The sequence below is a fragment of the Bubalus bubalis genome, chromosome 9 (assembly GCF_019923935.1).
Source record: "Bubalus bubalis isolate 160015118507 breed Murrah chromosome 9, NDDB_SH_1, whole genome shotgun sequence".
NCBI classification, from domain to species: domain Eukaryota; kingdom Metazoa; phylum Chordata; class Mammalia; order Artiodactyla; family Bovidae; genus Bubalus; species Bubalus bubalis.
In genome coordinates, this window is record NC_059165.1 from 23,421,057 (window position 1) to 23,436,386 (window position 15,330).

Here is a 15,330-nt window from a genome sequence, read left to right on the forward strand (position 1 = left end):
ACTAATACTTTCTCCAATTTCTCATTTTTTCCTACCTACAAATAAACCAATATAAATAGTGAGCTATAATATTCATCCCATTCACTTCTCTATTCGATATGGCACCAGGTCCCTAGACTAATCCTTTATTTGGGGATAGAGCTTTTTTCCCAGAATAAATAAAACCAGAAATTTCATCTTAATAAGGCAAGTATACCCCTCTGCTGCAACTTCAGCTACTAGCAAGCAATCATTTTGTGCATCAATTTAATTTTTTTTGAAAGGAAAATAATGCATAGTTTCTATCTCTTTGTATATAGTGGAGATCACTAATATTCTACTTCTTAAGGAAATGCATCTATAAATGAACAAAGATACACATGCTGCATAATGTAATACTCTGTACAAATATTTAGAAAAGGAAAACTTAGGAACGCTCAGGAAAGAATTTCAAACCAGAAAGCCAATAATCTAATAGGTTTTTGAAATAATGTTTAAACAATACAACTTTAGCACTGTAGAGGCAAGCTAGCACAGCAATCTAAATTACTTTTATTCTTTCATGCTCATATTTCTTCTCAGGTAGTCATAAGTCTAGACAGATGAAAAGTAGCAATTTCAACAGAAAACTATGGCCACTACCATAGCATGTAACTGAGGCAGAATAAAAAAATAATCTTGATTTTTTTCTTCCCTAAGGGATAATGTTACCTACTCCTTTAAAACAAATTATTATCTCTTCTTGCTATAGTTTTATGTAAGATACTAAAATGGAAAATGGGTGATAAATTTAGGAAAAATAGTTTTTTCCCATATTTGAAGATAATTAAAACAATTGCCACCCTAGAGTTAGTTCTGAATTCCCTGGACAGAGTCATAAAGTCCGAAAGCATAGTTTCTAATGACTGGGGCCACAGACCACTTGTATCAGAATCTCCAGAAGTGATTGTCAGTAATTCAGCTCTCTGGACTCCATCTCAGATGCAATCATCAGAATTTCAGGGAATCTGCCTTTTAATATAGTTCCTAGATATTCTGTTGTTTGAGACCACTTATATTATCAGTACTGTTATACTTACGTATAAACATGATATGGAGAAAGAAATGGCAGCCCGCTCCAGTATTATTGCCTGGAGAATCCCATGGACAGAAAAACCTGGCAGGCTGCAGTCCAAAGGGTCGCACAGTCAGACACGACTGGAGCAACTTAGCATGCCCAGAGAGAGCTTTGGGCTTCTCCCCAGGGGCTCAGGGGTAAAGAATCCACCTACAGTACAGGAGATGCAGGAGACATGGGTTCAATCTCTGGGTCGGGAAGATCCTCTGGAGAAGGGCACAGCATTCCACTCCAGTATTCTTGCCTGGAGAATCCCCATGGACAGAGGAGCCTGGCAGGCTACAATCCATAGGGTCACAAAGAGTTGGACCCAACTGAAGCAACTTATTAGCATCAACTTAATAAGCTTGTATAAGATCTGTAAATTAGCACAAGTATTTGATATTGCAAATATAAGATACAATAGTAGTGGAAATCCGAAGTAGTGGGAGAATTCAACCAGTCTATTCAAGGAGAAAGACTTCTACTTACAGAATAACAACAATAATGACTGAGTTATTAAAAGTATGTTTGCCATGCTTTCTAAGTGTCAGAAACTAAAATAGGAACTTCAGATCCATTGATTACTATTACCTGGTTTCTATCTTTTGGTGAGAGGGCAACTCATAGCCTGGAACAATAAATATTGATTGTTACATATTTGTATATCAAGTTTTTTCAAACTTTCAACTACAGTATATTATATCAAATCCCTTTTAAATCTTGAGACCTTTCTCTGAGAAGAGACTAATTTTCTGCTCCAGATTAGACTTGTCATCTGACCTGCCAAGCAACTTTGTCCTTTGCTACTTTTTTGAGTTGAGGCTGCTGTTCCTGAAGTCTGTGATGTCCTCTTTTTTGGTTTACTGTCTTATTTCCCTGGTATATATCCTTGAATAGCTTACTATTAAGTTTTACGTGGGAAGTAAAATTTCTGAGTTCTGGCATGTCTGAAATTACTTTATTCTTTCTTCACTATCGATGGTAATATAATTGGGATACAATTCTAGGTTTGAAATAACTTTTTTTTTTAATTTCAAAGATTAATTGTTGTCTTCTAGCATTCAGTATTACTGATTAAGTATCTAATGTTGGTTGGATTCCTTTTTCTTTATGGTTGACTGTTCCATCACAGAACCACAGCAGTACACTAGGAGAAAACTCTTGCAACACTTGACTTGTTTTCTGTGAAGTCTGGAGTTTTAAAATCAGTGACTTAATCTCAGCTGGAAAGCAGCTGAGTGGTGACAGACAACTGTAGTGATTGCAACTTGATCACTCAAATTTGGGTGGGGTGAAAATAATGTGTTTGTCGATCTTGTTGTCATTGGTTTTCCCCATGAGCTAAGGAAATACCACAGAAAACGACTTGGCTAGAGATGACTTGAGGTCACTTTCAACACTGTCAGAGACTATGTCTGGTGAAAGGGCACGGCACCAAAAAAGAGATAGGGTCTTCTGCCAGGGAGAGAATCGAGGAGAAGTCTTAACAGGGTAGAGTGAACATTTTACATCAGAGGATTGTGAGGGAGAGACTCTCAGCTCTAGAAGGGTGGAGTTGGAAAATAGGTACATCTGAAGACATGTAAATACCTCAAGAGAGAAAGAGAGACAACATTTAGACAGTGGCCACAAAGTTAACCTAGCAGCCCAGAATCATAAGCAGCATAAGCTCAATAAACAAACATTGTATTTTCCTTTATCACTCTTTCCCATTTTAATCTTGGAAGAGCCAAAGTCGGAGTAGTGATTCTGAGTGAGCTCAGGAAAAGACGAAACGTGTTTCCTGACCTTGTTGCAAGTTTCCAAGCCTGAATTAGACCTCAGCTGGGAGTGGGAATGGAAGAGGGATGGGAATACAATCCTTGAAATGAATATGAAATAGAAATTTGGGCTGGGGTTAAACTAAGGAGACTTTTCTATTACTCGAAAATTACAGAAAAAATTTATAGCATATTGATACATCTGGAACATCTCCAGGGAAGAAAGGGAGATTCAACTTGAAAGTGAAGGCTAAAAAAATTTTTTAGAACTGTTTTGCTTTCTTGTATCTAGACCAATTCCAACCCATTCAATAAACCAGTTATAATGCCCTTTATATTTCTTTATTGTTATTTTAATGAAGTTTTGGTGGAAAAAGTCACTAAAAAACATGTGAGCTCAGTTTAACATTTTAATCACAGATTCTAGAAATTATTTTTATTTTTTGAATGTAATTCTGTTTTTCTTACCCTTTTTTAAATGTGTTTTGTAAATCTGGAAAAGTTCTGTAAATCTGAAAAAGTTGGAACTAACAAACTTTGAATTTATGACACGCACATAACACCCAACAGCTAGTTTAGCTGTTTTTTTTTTTATATATATAAATACATTTTTTTAATTTTATTTTTAAACTTTACATAATTGTATTAGTTTTGCCAAACATCAAAATGAATCCTATATATATAAATACATTTTTTAATCAAGACTAACACATTATTTTGGTTCAGGAAGATACAATTTATGTAAATGTGTAATCAATGTCATAAGTGACTTGGTCTCAGATTAAGTAATAAAAGTCCAGACAAACCAGTGAATACCATGAATATGACAACAAGATGTACAAAAAGAAGATCAGATTTGACTTGAAATGGAGCTAGGGTTGGGGAAGAGGGTCCTTTTAAAGTATCATAGGTTAAGAAGAAAAGCCTCTATATTTTAGCTACTGCCTCTCTACACAGAACTGCTGTATTTGCCATCATAACTCCTGTTAGACAGTTGAGCAGAGATGCTTTTGCTGTAATGGGCACAAAGAAAGTAAGAAGAGGAACAGTTGGGGAAAGCAAAGATAGAGGAGGAAAAGGAACAACAACAACAACAAGAACTAAAAGGTAGAGAGGAAATGAGGAAAGGGAAGATGAAAGAGTATGAAACTGAAAAGAAAAATCAAGACCAGGCTATTTATAAAGGATAAATTTCACTTTATCCTTTGCAGTAAAATTTCACTCACTTCTTGAGTAAATGGCTATGTGGTATCACCCAACCTGTCTCCTTTGAAATGCCATCTGTTTCTGGAGAATCCTGAGACATTCTCACTTTTTAGTTTCCTATTGGCATGAAAGTTTAGGAAGTGCATACAAGATATCTTTTTAATTGAGAGACAGAAATCCAAGGGTCAGTTCCCTGGAGTTTAACTGCAGAATTTGTGGTTAACAGTGCTTGATAAGCTTCCTCCTAAGAGCTTCAAGAGCAGTGTTATGTTATCATCTCCAGTAAATCAGGTCTCCAGGATAAAAGTCACAGGAGTTGTATGGCTTGTCTTTGGGAAAAATACCTTGATCTTTTTGTATACTGCATTAAACTTCTGTGATATTTGGCTATATCAGCCTTAAAAATAACAGAGTAAAGGATAAGGGCAGTCCCTTGGAGGGCATTCAGCAACCAGCTCATACATGGATATGTCCATGAATTCCTGTCGGAGAGTACCTAATGGCTGCAAGAACTATGAGTCAAGACTTTGGCCACAGCAGCTGAAGTTTCTTGGATAGTTTTGCCAGTTTCAGTTTTAATATGTCATTCATTCTGAGTTCCGGTTATGGTAGAGGCAGTAAAACTTAAGAGTGACAGGTAAAGAGTTAAGAATCCTTTAATTATTGTTCTGGTGAAATGAGTAGACAAACCTATCTCTCTCACTAGACAAATATAGGGATATTACCCAAACCTAAAATTTATTTACTACTATTCAAGCAGTTAGTTTTTAACAAGGAAGGTCTTCTAGACAGCAGACAGTAGTAATAAAATGTTCATAGCTGCATTAAGTGGAATAACTGGATAATATCTGTTGTGCTATTGAGTTGGAATCCCCAAAGTTCATATACAAGTATAAGAAATGTTAATGGTGATTGGGGAATTTATTTTAAGTTACAGAAGGCAGTCTAGTGAGTTTGGTAAAGGCTCTGGCATGCCAGCTTTCAACAGTTCAAATACAGGAGCAACCAGTTTAGATAAAGTTCCTCACTTATCCCAAGAGATCAAGAAATCCTCCACATTGGTAATTGACTGGAAAAGTCACCAATAACATTTAATTTTTTAGGGAAAGAGGCTTTCCATGATGTGTGATGTCATTACTTAGATAATGGACTTGAGACTAATAAAATTAATATTTAGTTGATATTTAGATGCTTTGTGTACCTTTTATAATAACACTGTCAGCAAAGAGAGAGAATAAATTCTGCACGACTTTCAATCTTTCATTCATAACAGAAGACTATCAACATTTCATATATAGCTGTGACATACTCCTTTCCCTATTTGGAACCAGTCTGTTGTTCCATGTTCAGTTTTAACTGTAGCTTCCTGACCTGCATACAGATTTCTCAAGAGGCAGGTCAGATGGTCTGGCCGAAGAATCGATGCTTTTGAACTGTGGTGTTGGAGAAGACTCTTAAGAGTCCCTTAAACTGCAATGAGATCAAATCAGTCCATCCTAGAGGAAATCAGTCCTGAATGTTAATTGGAGGGACTGATGTTGAGGCTGAAACTCCAATGCTTTGGCCACCTGATGCGAAGAGCTGACTCATTTGAAAAGACCCTGATGCTGGGAAAGATTGAAGGCAGGAGGAGAAGGGGACAACAGAGGATGAGATAGTTGGACGGCATCACCGACTCAATGGACATGAGTTTGAGTAAACTCCAGGAGTTCGTGATGGACAGGGAGGCCTGGCATGCTGCAGTCCATGGGGTCACAAAGAGTCAGACACGACTGAGTGACTGAACTAAACTGATCAACATTTCATATAAATGTGACTATGTATAAAATATGTATTTTTAGGAATGTATAATGAGGGAATTGGATATCTCTCAGATTTGGTTTATGTAATTACAAGAAGTAAGAAATTGCTTTTGTAAACCTTTGAAAAATGATTGTCTATGTGTATTACTGATTTTCAAGCGATGCAAATGGTTACAGTGATCTGAATGCAGTTCAGTTCAGTTCAGTTCAGTTCAGTTCACTCAAACTGAGGTCCATTGTGTCAGTGATGCCATCCAGCCATCTCATCCTCTGTTGTCCCCTTCTCCTCCTGCCCCCAATCCCTCCCAGCATCAGGGTCTTTTCCAGTGAGTCAGCTCTTCGCATGAGGTGGCCAAAGTATTGGAGTTTCAGCTTCCACATCAGTCCTTCCAACGAACACCCAGGACTGATCTCCTTTAGAATGGATTGGTTGGATCTCCTTGCAGTCCAAGGGACTCTCAAGAGTCTTCTCCAACACCACAGTAAAAAAGCATCAATTTTTTTGGTGCTTAGCTTTCTTCACAGTCCAACTCTCACATCCATACGTGACCACAGGAAAAACCATAGCCTTGACTAGATGGACCTTTGTTGGCAAAGTAATATCTCTGCTTTTGAATATGCTATCTAGGTTGGTCATAACTTTCCTTCAAAGGAGTAAGCGTCTTTTAATTTCATGACTGTAGTCACCATCTGCAGTGATTTTGGAGCCCCTCAAAATAAAGTCTGACACTGTTTCCACTGTTTCCCCATCTATTTCCCATGAAGTAATGGGACCACATGCCATGATCTTAGTTTTCTGAATGTTGAGCCTTAAGCCAACTTTTTCACTCTACTCTTTCACTTTCATCAAGAGGGTTTTTAGATCTGAATGCAAGGCCATTCTAAAGAATGCTGAGTACAGATCTACCACTGGCTAAAAAGAAGGCAGAATCTGAAGGGGATGTGAGATACTACCAATGAAACATTTTTTAAACAGGTTTATTGAGATATAATTGGTATAACAAAAAACTGAAACATTTTTACTATTCAGAGAAATTATTTTTTAAGTGGTTAAGGTTTAATAAGCCTATAGTCCTGGTATCAACAAGAAATGAACATTGTGGTTTTTAGAAATCTTTTTGGCTTAAGGAAGTCTTTCTATTTAAAGGGCAGTTGTTGGCAGATCAGAGCAGCTACTTACTCTGAAGAGTTTTAATCTGTCAGGTTTTTTTTCCTTTTTAAGGTATTACCTGTCACTCCAACACAGAATGGTTGTTCTTCCACTGTTGTCATTATAATATCAGCAGGTATCTTTATGTAGACTAGACATAGAAGTATGCTTGTCTTTAGGTTTTCTAATTTGTTTTTACTCTAAAGGGCTATTAATTTAGTCTGCAAATTTTCCTTTTCCTAAGTCAAAATATCTTCAAAATACTCCATAAATTGTAGGAATTCAGAGATAGCCTGCCAGCCTGTTTTCTGACTAAATCTGCCACTTCAGATTTAAGACCATAAAAAAAGAAAGTATATAAGGCAGTTGTACAGCCTTATCCTGTATTTATATCAATCTGTAGTCAAATTTTGACCTTTACACCTTATATCAGTTTGATCATCAATTTGTTTTACTTTTTAAACCAAGTTTTTTTTTTTTTTTTTTTTTTTCTGGGTCTCACAAGGAGATGAACCAATGGATTGATATCAGAGGGTCGCACAGTCCTAAATTCTTCAGCGGACTTTTGTCTTTCCTTAGAAGGGTGTGTGTGTGGGTGTGTAGGTGTGGATGTCTGTGTATGTGTGTAGCTCAGTCACGTCCAACTCTTTGCGAACCCATGGACTGTAGCCTGCTAGGCTCCTCTTACAAGCAAGCCTGTATTTAGATTATGCAAATCTGATCCTGACCAAGAGTTGAAGCTATACAAGAAGGGAGATTGGCCATCATCTTCACCTATGCTGATGGAGAATCACTGCCTACATACTAGGAGCTGAAAAAATGACTTGCTTACCTGTCCTGTCACTGAGACTCCGAGGAGGGAGATGCCAGAGGATCCCCAGCAGCGTCCTGATGAAAGTGGTCCAGGTGGAGCAGCAGAGGACCTGAGCCTGATCCAAATCCAAACCCCAGCACTGAAGACAGTGGAAGAAAATTAATCAGATCAGCTGTTAGCATAAGTCTTGCCATTTCCTTCTCCAGTCCATGAAAGTGAAAAGTGAAAGGGAAGTTGCTCAGTCATGTCCGACTCTTCGTGACCCCATGGACTGCAGCCTATCAGGCTCCTCTGTCCATGGGATTTGCCAGGCAAGAGTACTGGAGTGGGGTGCCATTGCCTTCTCCATAGCATAAGCCAGTAGTTCTCAATTCAGGGCAGGGGTGGGTCAGTGAGCAGTGACACAGGGTACACATGCCAATGTCTGAAGACATTTTTTGTGACCCACCTTGGAAGGTTGGGAAGTGGCTGTGCTGCTGGGTTCTGGGAGGTAGAAGCCAGAGATGTCACTCAGCATCTTATAATGCATCCTATACACATCCACAACTAAGAATTACCCAGTCCAGAATGTCAATAGTGCAGAAACTGAGAAATCCTGATATCAGCCTTTGTGCTAAAAATGCAAGCCATCAGAAGGTTCTGAAAGGAGAGATACCTGTTTTGGAGAAAGAGACCAAAATTTTTAGAGCTTTAGCAGAAACTGTCAAAGTTAACTTGAAAACTCACTGGTCAAAAATGGTTCTCTGAATAGGGAAGAATTATTCTTATAGTTTATGGGTATTGGTTGTATGATTCATATTTTTACAAAAAGAGATGGAGAAGAGTTTAAGAGCTAAGGTCATGAGCAAGAGAGGACTGAGAGGAACAGCCATGAGGGTCAAGGAAAAGTGAGGGCCAGAATAAAAGGCTGTCTCTCAAAAACAAAATGAAACATGCGCGGGAGATCCATGGGAGTAGAAACATGTCATCAAATGCAGGATTCTGCCTAATGGTGGAATTTTGTCCCTTTAGAATAAGAATATGAAGCATGGTAATGATAAGTTAGTTTACTGTTCAAAGAAGTATTGGGCTTTCCTCATAGCTCGGTAAAGAATCCACCGGCGATGCAGGAAACCCTGGTTTGATTCCTGGGTCAGGCAAATCCGCTGGAGAAGGGATAGGCTACCCACTCCAGTATTCTTGCGCTTCTCTTATGGCTCAGCTGGTAAAGAATCTGCCTGCAATGCTGGAGACCTGGGTTCGATCCCTGGACTGGGAAGATCCTCTGGAGAAGCGAAAGGCAACCCACTTCACTATTCTGGCCTGGAGAATTCCATGGACTGCATAGTCCATGGGGTTGAATAACTATGTAATACAGGATACAACCTGCAGTACCAGTCTGGTCAAGGCAATAATATTTAGAAAACATTAAGCCCATTCTATTTCTCCTGTAGAGCCATATCAAAGATTGTTACAGCTTCTTACCAGGCTGATTCTTATCGAATCTTAAGTGGGCAGACTTCTTATCTCTGGTGGAATATCTCCTAAAACAAACATATGGTTAAAAGAAGTTAAGGGAAAATGATGTGGAATACAGACAGTCTGGGATTGTTTGACCTGGTCAAGTGAAATCTGTAAAGATTGCAGGCTTTTATTCAGCTAAACAGAGGCAAGTTTCTTTGAAAAATGTTTTTAAGTACAAACATCAATTCCTCATTAAATCTACATGTTTCTAAATGGTCCTTCACTACCTATTTTTCTAAGAGTTAAACAAAAATATTTGAAGGAAATTTAACAGGTTTCAATAGGTGAAAAAGATTTCGTATCACAACCAGGCAGAGAAAATGACATTTTCATGAGTGGAGGCCTGCCATGGAAATACTTTTAACAAAGCATTTCCCACAAAGCACCCTGGTCAAAGACTGAGGAACAGAGATATGCATATGAGAGAGCACAATGCTTGGTAATAAACAGGCCTGTTTCTTTTTAATGTGTAATCTTTTAGCTTTCTGCCTGGATGATGTTATATAAGGCCATCATAATCAACAAATTTCACTGCTGCTGAGGAAAAGAGGAAGTCTAAACACATCAGCAATTTCTTAAGAAAGTACAAATGCCAAACAAATCAGGAATTCATTAACTAGATGGTGCTGACATTTCCCAGTGGCTTTTGGAGAACTGAACCATTCATTCTTCAATCTTTACCCAGGAGCGGTTGGCTCCCTGATAGTACCTATGAAGTGTGATTTTGTTTAGACTCAATAAATAAATAAATAAATAAACATGATCTGATGTGCACTCCTAACTTCAGGTTTTAGTATTTTATTGGACATGACCCAAGGTGACTTGACAGACTTTCCATATCTTATTCCGAATTCATGCTTATAGTTCATATCTGACCAGAGACTAAAGCTTCAGCATCGTTTATAGCTTGTTCTATTGGAGAGCAAATATAGTACAACCTCTTTCTAAACCTCTTTTACATTTTTCTGTAGATTATATTGGTTGTCCTTTTTAAAATATTAATTTCATAACTTCATCCTTTATAATATGTGATTCGCTGGAGGCAAAATCTATTCCTAGTCTGTAGAAACAGCAAGGCTAAATATAGATGGTAATTTCTTTCTCTTTACCACAGAAGTAGAAACCCACTGGTCAGAGTAAGAGGCATCCTAAAAGGAAGACAATAAGGACATAAAATAGCTAGGCACATGGCTTCAGCGGGTATGGGACAGGCAGAAACAGTCTATGTGAATAAATGTTGAATAATTAAATAAAACAAACTGTCACCATCATGTTAAGTAACAAATAATTCCTAGCTCAAGCTCCTTCCCCAAATCCTTCTTCATACTTATCTTTCATTTTACAAGACACTGACTTTTGAATCATTTTAAGCTTTCCACAAAATGTGAAACTATTAATCTTAGTTGCATTAAGTGAAGAAATAGGTATTTCCAACATTCTGTGATGATGTCAATTATGTTAATATTTCAAACAGCTTCTTACTCTAAATCATATTGGTATCACTTTGGGCATTTTGACATGACATTGGCCCAAAAGTATTACATGTTGATAGAATTATATTTGTTTCCAAAACATTAAATAGACTTTAGTTGATTTTTTTCTGAGTTAAAAACATTTTTAATTTTGGCATTGATTAAATATAATTACTGCTTTGAGTATTATTATATTTGACTATCATTTTAGATCATTTTTCAAAGTTTGGTTTATTCTATTTTATCATGCAGTAAGAAATAGGAGTAAAGAATATATTATTGTCTTATAAATGTAGCAATTTGCCTAATCGAACTCTTTTAAGTTTCATATTTTTCAGTCTTTCCTAGTGAATTCTAAAATATTTACCTTATTTTCTGTTAGAAATAAAAAGTCATATTCTATTCAGCTGATGACTCACTTAACAATGAAAATGAAGATCCATAAGCCTTAGTGGACTCTAAAATTTTACTGTCTGGATAAGATCACAGATGAGATCTTGAGTATCATGCTTCTGTGGATTAATGTTCCCCTATGCATACAGTCTACTTAGGCAGAGAGTTAAACCGTTCATTTGATATTTTATATAATTAATATATCAAATTCTAAGACCTCTAGTTATCTAATATATTCTGTAAATCCAAGAAGTGCTCAAATATATTGGCAAAAATTTAATAGATGGTAATAATTTTTATAAATAGTGGTGGACCTCTTACATATATAACTAGAATTATCATGTTAGTATCATATTCTTCTTCTACTCAGAAATATATTTTTAATAATTTGTTTATTTACTTTTGACTCTGCTGGATCTTCATTGCCATGTGGGCTTTTCTGTCGTTTCAGCGAGCAGGCGTTACTCTATTTGTGGTGTGTGTGCTTCTCGTTGCGGTGGCTTCTCTTGTAGACCATGGACTCGAGGATGCACTGGCTTCAGGAGCTGCAGCCGTTGGGCTCAGTAGTTGCAGCTCCTGGGCTCTACAACACTGGCTCCATAGTTGTGGAGCACGGGCTTAGTTGCTCTGCAGCACGTGGGACCCTCCCGTGGCAGGGATCTAACCTGTGTCTCCTGCACTGGCAGGTGGATTCTTCACCACTGAGCCACCAGGGAAGCCCTCTACTTGGAAATTTTAACCATAAGTTTTAACTATGTTCACACACCAAAACAGTATGTATTTATAAATCTTCTGAAGGTTTCAAAACTGCTGGTCCTTGCGCCCAAGTTTTATCAGTTATCTTGCAATTACTTGAATTTTGCATTCTGGTACTTTGCTCCAAAGCTGTTTATTTGGACAGTATTTCCTAAGCACTTGCATATTCAAAACTGTTTTGCCATAGCCTTTATACTTGAAATAATCTCAATTGAAAATAAAATCATGGGCTTTGAACATTGTTTTCGTGGATAAATGTAAGATTTTTTTTTAAGACAATCTTTATTAAAGTCCAATAATTCTACCAATGTGCCTGTGTGGAATATTCTGGGACAGTTTTTATCTGCTAAAAGTTTCCCCCTTCAGTTTGAAATTTTCAGTGATTTTGTTTACTTCAAGCAAGTATTTAGTTACAGTCTTAAGCAGTATTGTCTCATTGTTTTAGTTTTTCTTCTGGGACTCCAATTATGCATTTTTGGGGTTGCTTTTGTGTGATTTATATCTATCATTTTCTCCTATTATTATTTTAAATTCTACTTGACTTCATTCACTTGCCTTTTTGCATTTCTGTCTTCCTTAATGTGCTTCTGTGCTCTTAATAATCAGTGTGTTTTTCAGTTTATTGGATGCCAATAAACTTCACAATTAAAAGACATAATCAGTATGCAGATGATTCCAAATTATTTATCTCTGGCCTTAACTGCCCTCAATCTCCTAACTTGTATATCCATTTGTCTGCTTGATTTCTTTACTTGATATATAATTGACCTCTCACACTTAATCAAATCCTAGAATTTTCTCCAGAATACTCTTCCCTTGCAGTCTCTCCTAGATCAATGCATGAGGTCAGATCCATGCAATTGCTCAAGTCAACAATTTTTTCTTTTTCTTCATCCCTCACATCCAGGCTATCAGCATGTTCTGTTGGCTCATAGATAGCCAACAGGAATTTGCTGCATGGCTCAGGAAACTCAAACAGGGGCTCTCTATCAACCTAACAGGGTGGGATGGGGAGGGAGGTGGGAGGGAGATTCAAAAGGAAGGGGATACATGTATACCTATGGCTGATTCATATTGAGGTTTGACAGAAAACAACAAAATTCTGTAAAGCCATTATCCTTCAATTAAAAATAAATAAATTAAAAAATAATGTATCCACAAAGAGTCCACCTCCTTCATCTACACTAGTAGATAGAGCCATTATCATCTCTCATCTGGGTAACCCCAATGACTTCCTGATTTGCAGTTTCATGCTCTTTTACTCCTAGATATATCCAAAGTGGTCTTCTTAAAATATGAATTAGACATAAAATATGTCACAACCCTACTTAAACCTGTGCTTTGGCATCCCATTGCTCTTGGAAAAAAATCAAATTTCTTCTCATGGGGCCTGCAAGGCCCTAAATAATCCAGAAATTTCCCTCTTATCTATTGGACTCCAAATCTATTGGTCTTCCTCCAGTTTATTCTTACCTTAAAGTCTTTGTATTTCTTAAACCCTCTGACTGAAATTCTCTACTAGAAGATTGTCCTAATGCTGGTTATTTTATGTCATTCATGCTTCAGCCAAAATTGTCATATGCTCAATGAGGCTTTCTCTGACCATCCAATGAAATTTTTGATCCCCGCCCTATCCCTTCATAGAACCCTGTTTCATTGTTTTCATGGTGCTTAGCGCTGTTTACCACAAAAATTATCTTATTTATTTTCTTTCTTCCATTCCTGTTACATGATTTACATAAGAGTAAGTCCTTGTATGTCTTATTCATCAGTGTCCTCAGTACCAAGAAAAAGACTTGACATGTTTATACTAATTAAATAGACATTCAGTAAGTAGTGGTTGATATGGCTGATTGAATGAATGAATAAATCATTCCAAATAAGCATATTGTATTCTTTCCATACAATATGCTTGCATTCACCTAGATTATTTAATTTCGCCTAGATTATTTAAGTGCCTTACTGTGTTTTAAAGTAATTATGATAAAAAGCAGAATCTAATTCAATAGCTTTCCTATAAAGATCGTAGGAATCAGGAAAACAGTCTAGTTTGTTTAGGATCTTTGTGCTCCTTACTCATCTATTAAAATAATCCAGATAACTTTTCTTTCATAATAGCAGTCTCATTCAATTTTTCATTGTGCAAGAGACATAGGATCCCAAATAAAAGGAAGCTTTTAAAAAATCTCAAGTGAGACAAAAGAAATGAAGGTTTATTTCCCCTTTTATTCCACAAAGAAAGAGAAGTAATGCATGAATCTCCAGTATCCTCGGCCTTGGGTGCCAAAAGGGCCAAGATGGCTGGGTGGAGTGACGATTACTCTGCAGATGGGTCTGCATTGAGATCTGTGCTCCGACAGAAGGAAATAAAGCTAAAAGAAAAAAAAAAAAAGGCAGATTAAGAGAGCATCAAGGTGGCCAAACAGCTTGATTTACTCTCACATCTCAGAAACTTTCATTAAGATTTACATCATGATGCTGACCTAAGTGGCAAACCAATTTTTTCATAGCTGAACAAAAAAGCTAATACTCTCCAGTTGGGTCAGGTAACCTTTTTCTTGCTCACAGCAAGTAATGGAGTTTGCCTCATGTGAGTGAGACTGACCAATGGACATGTATCGCTGCATTCCTATGAAGCAGGTTCCCCATATGATAAATCTGCACTCTGCTTATTAAGATTTTTTTAAAGCCCTTTCTCATTTTATTCATTTTTCTTACTGAGCCTAAGAAAGGCTATAGGCATACTTTAAAAAAAAAATGCATAGGCTGACATTAAAATGCCCAGCATGATTTTCAAAAGCACCTGAAATACAAATGACCTAGTACCTTTAGGAACCAAGTTCCTAAAATAAAAGTAAAAAGCAAAACACACACACAGTATTAAAGAGATTAAAGTGGTCTTAGAAATTAGTTAGAATGAATGTTGTTTTATGCAATTGATTTCAGAAAAAAAAAATGTTTTTTATAAGTGAGAACAATCAGAGAGAGAAAAACAACAAAAAGATAAAAAAGTGACTGTCTTAGAAACTGACATTAACAATCCCAGAGCAAGAAAACAGTAATCATAGGGTAAATTAATGAACTACGCTAATGCTATTGAAAGAGGTTGGGGCTGCAGCCATCTCAGCCAGAGAGAGATCACAGGCTTAGTTCCTCCGCTCTGACCCTGGCCATGTCATGGAGTTTCCTTTTCCCAACCATGATCAACTGGTTCTCTATCTACTGCTAACACTTACGGAATCTCCATGTGAATGTGAAAAAAAAAAAAAAAAAAAAAAAATTCTTTCCTCAGTAAAAAAGGTTTAGAGGAGTATATTATTTAGCTTGCAATGTTGACAATAAACATTTCATATAAATTACACAAATCAAATAATGAAATCTAAGGTAAAAGAAAAT

General features: G+C 36.9%; 1 long non-coding RNA gene across 1 annotated transcript in view; it reads left to right on the forward strand.

Moving 5' to 3' along the window:
- The window catches only part of LOC123334992, a 61,928-nt gene extending 49,692 nt beyond the window's left edge, over positions 1-12,236 (forward strand). The window contains exon 2 of the long non-coding RNA XR_006553184.2: positions 11,630-12,236. This is a non-coding gene — a long non-coding RNA (uncharacterized LOC123334992). The remainder of the gene's footprint in view (positions 1-11,629) is intronic.
- Positions 12,237-15,330: the final 3,094 nt, after the last annotated feature.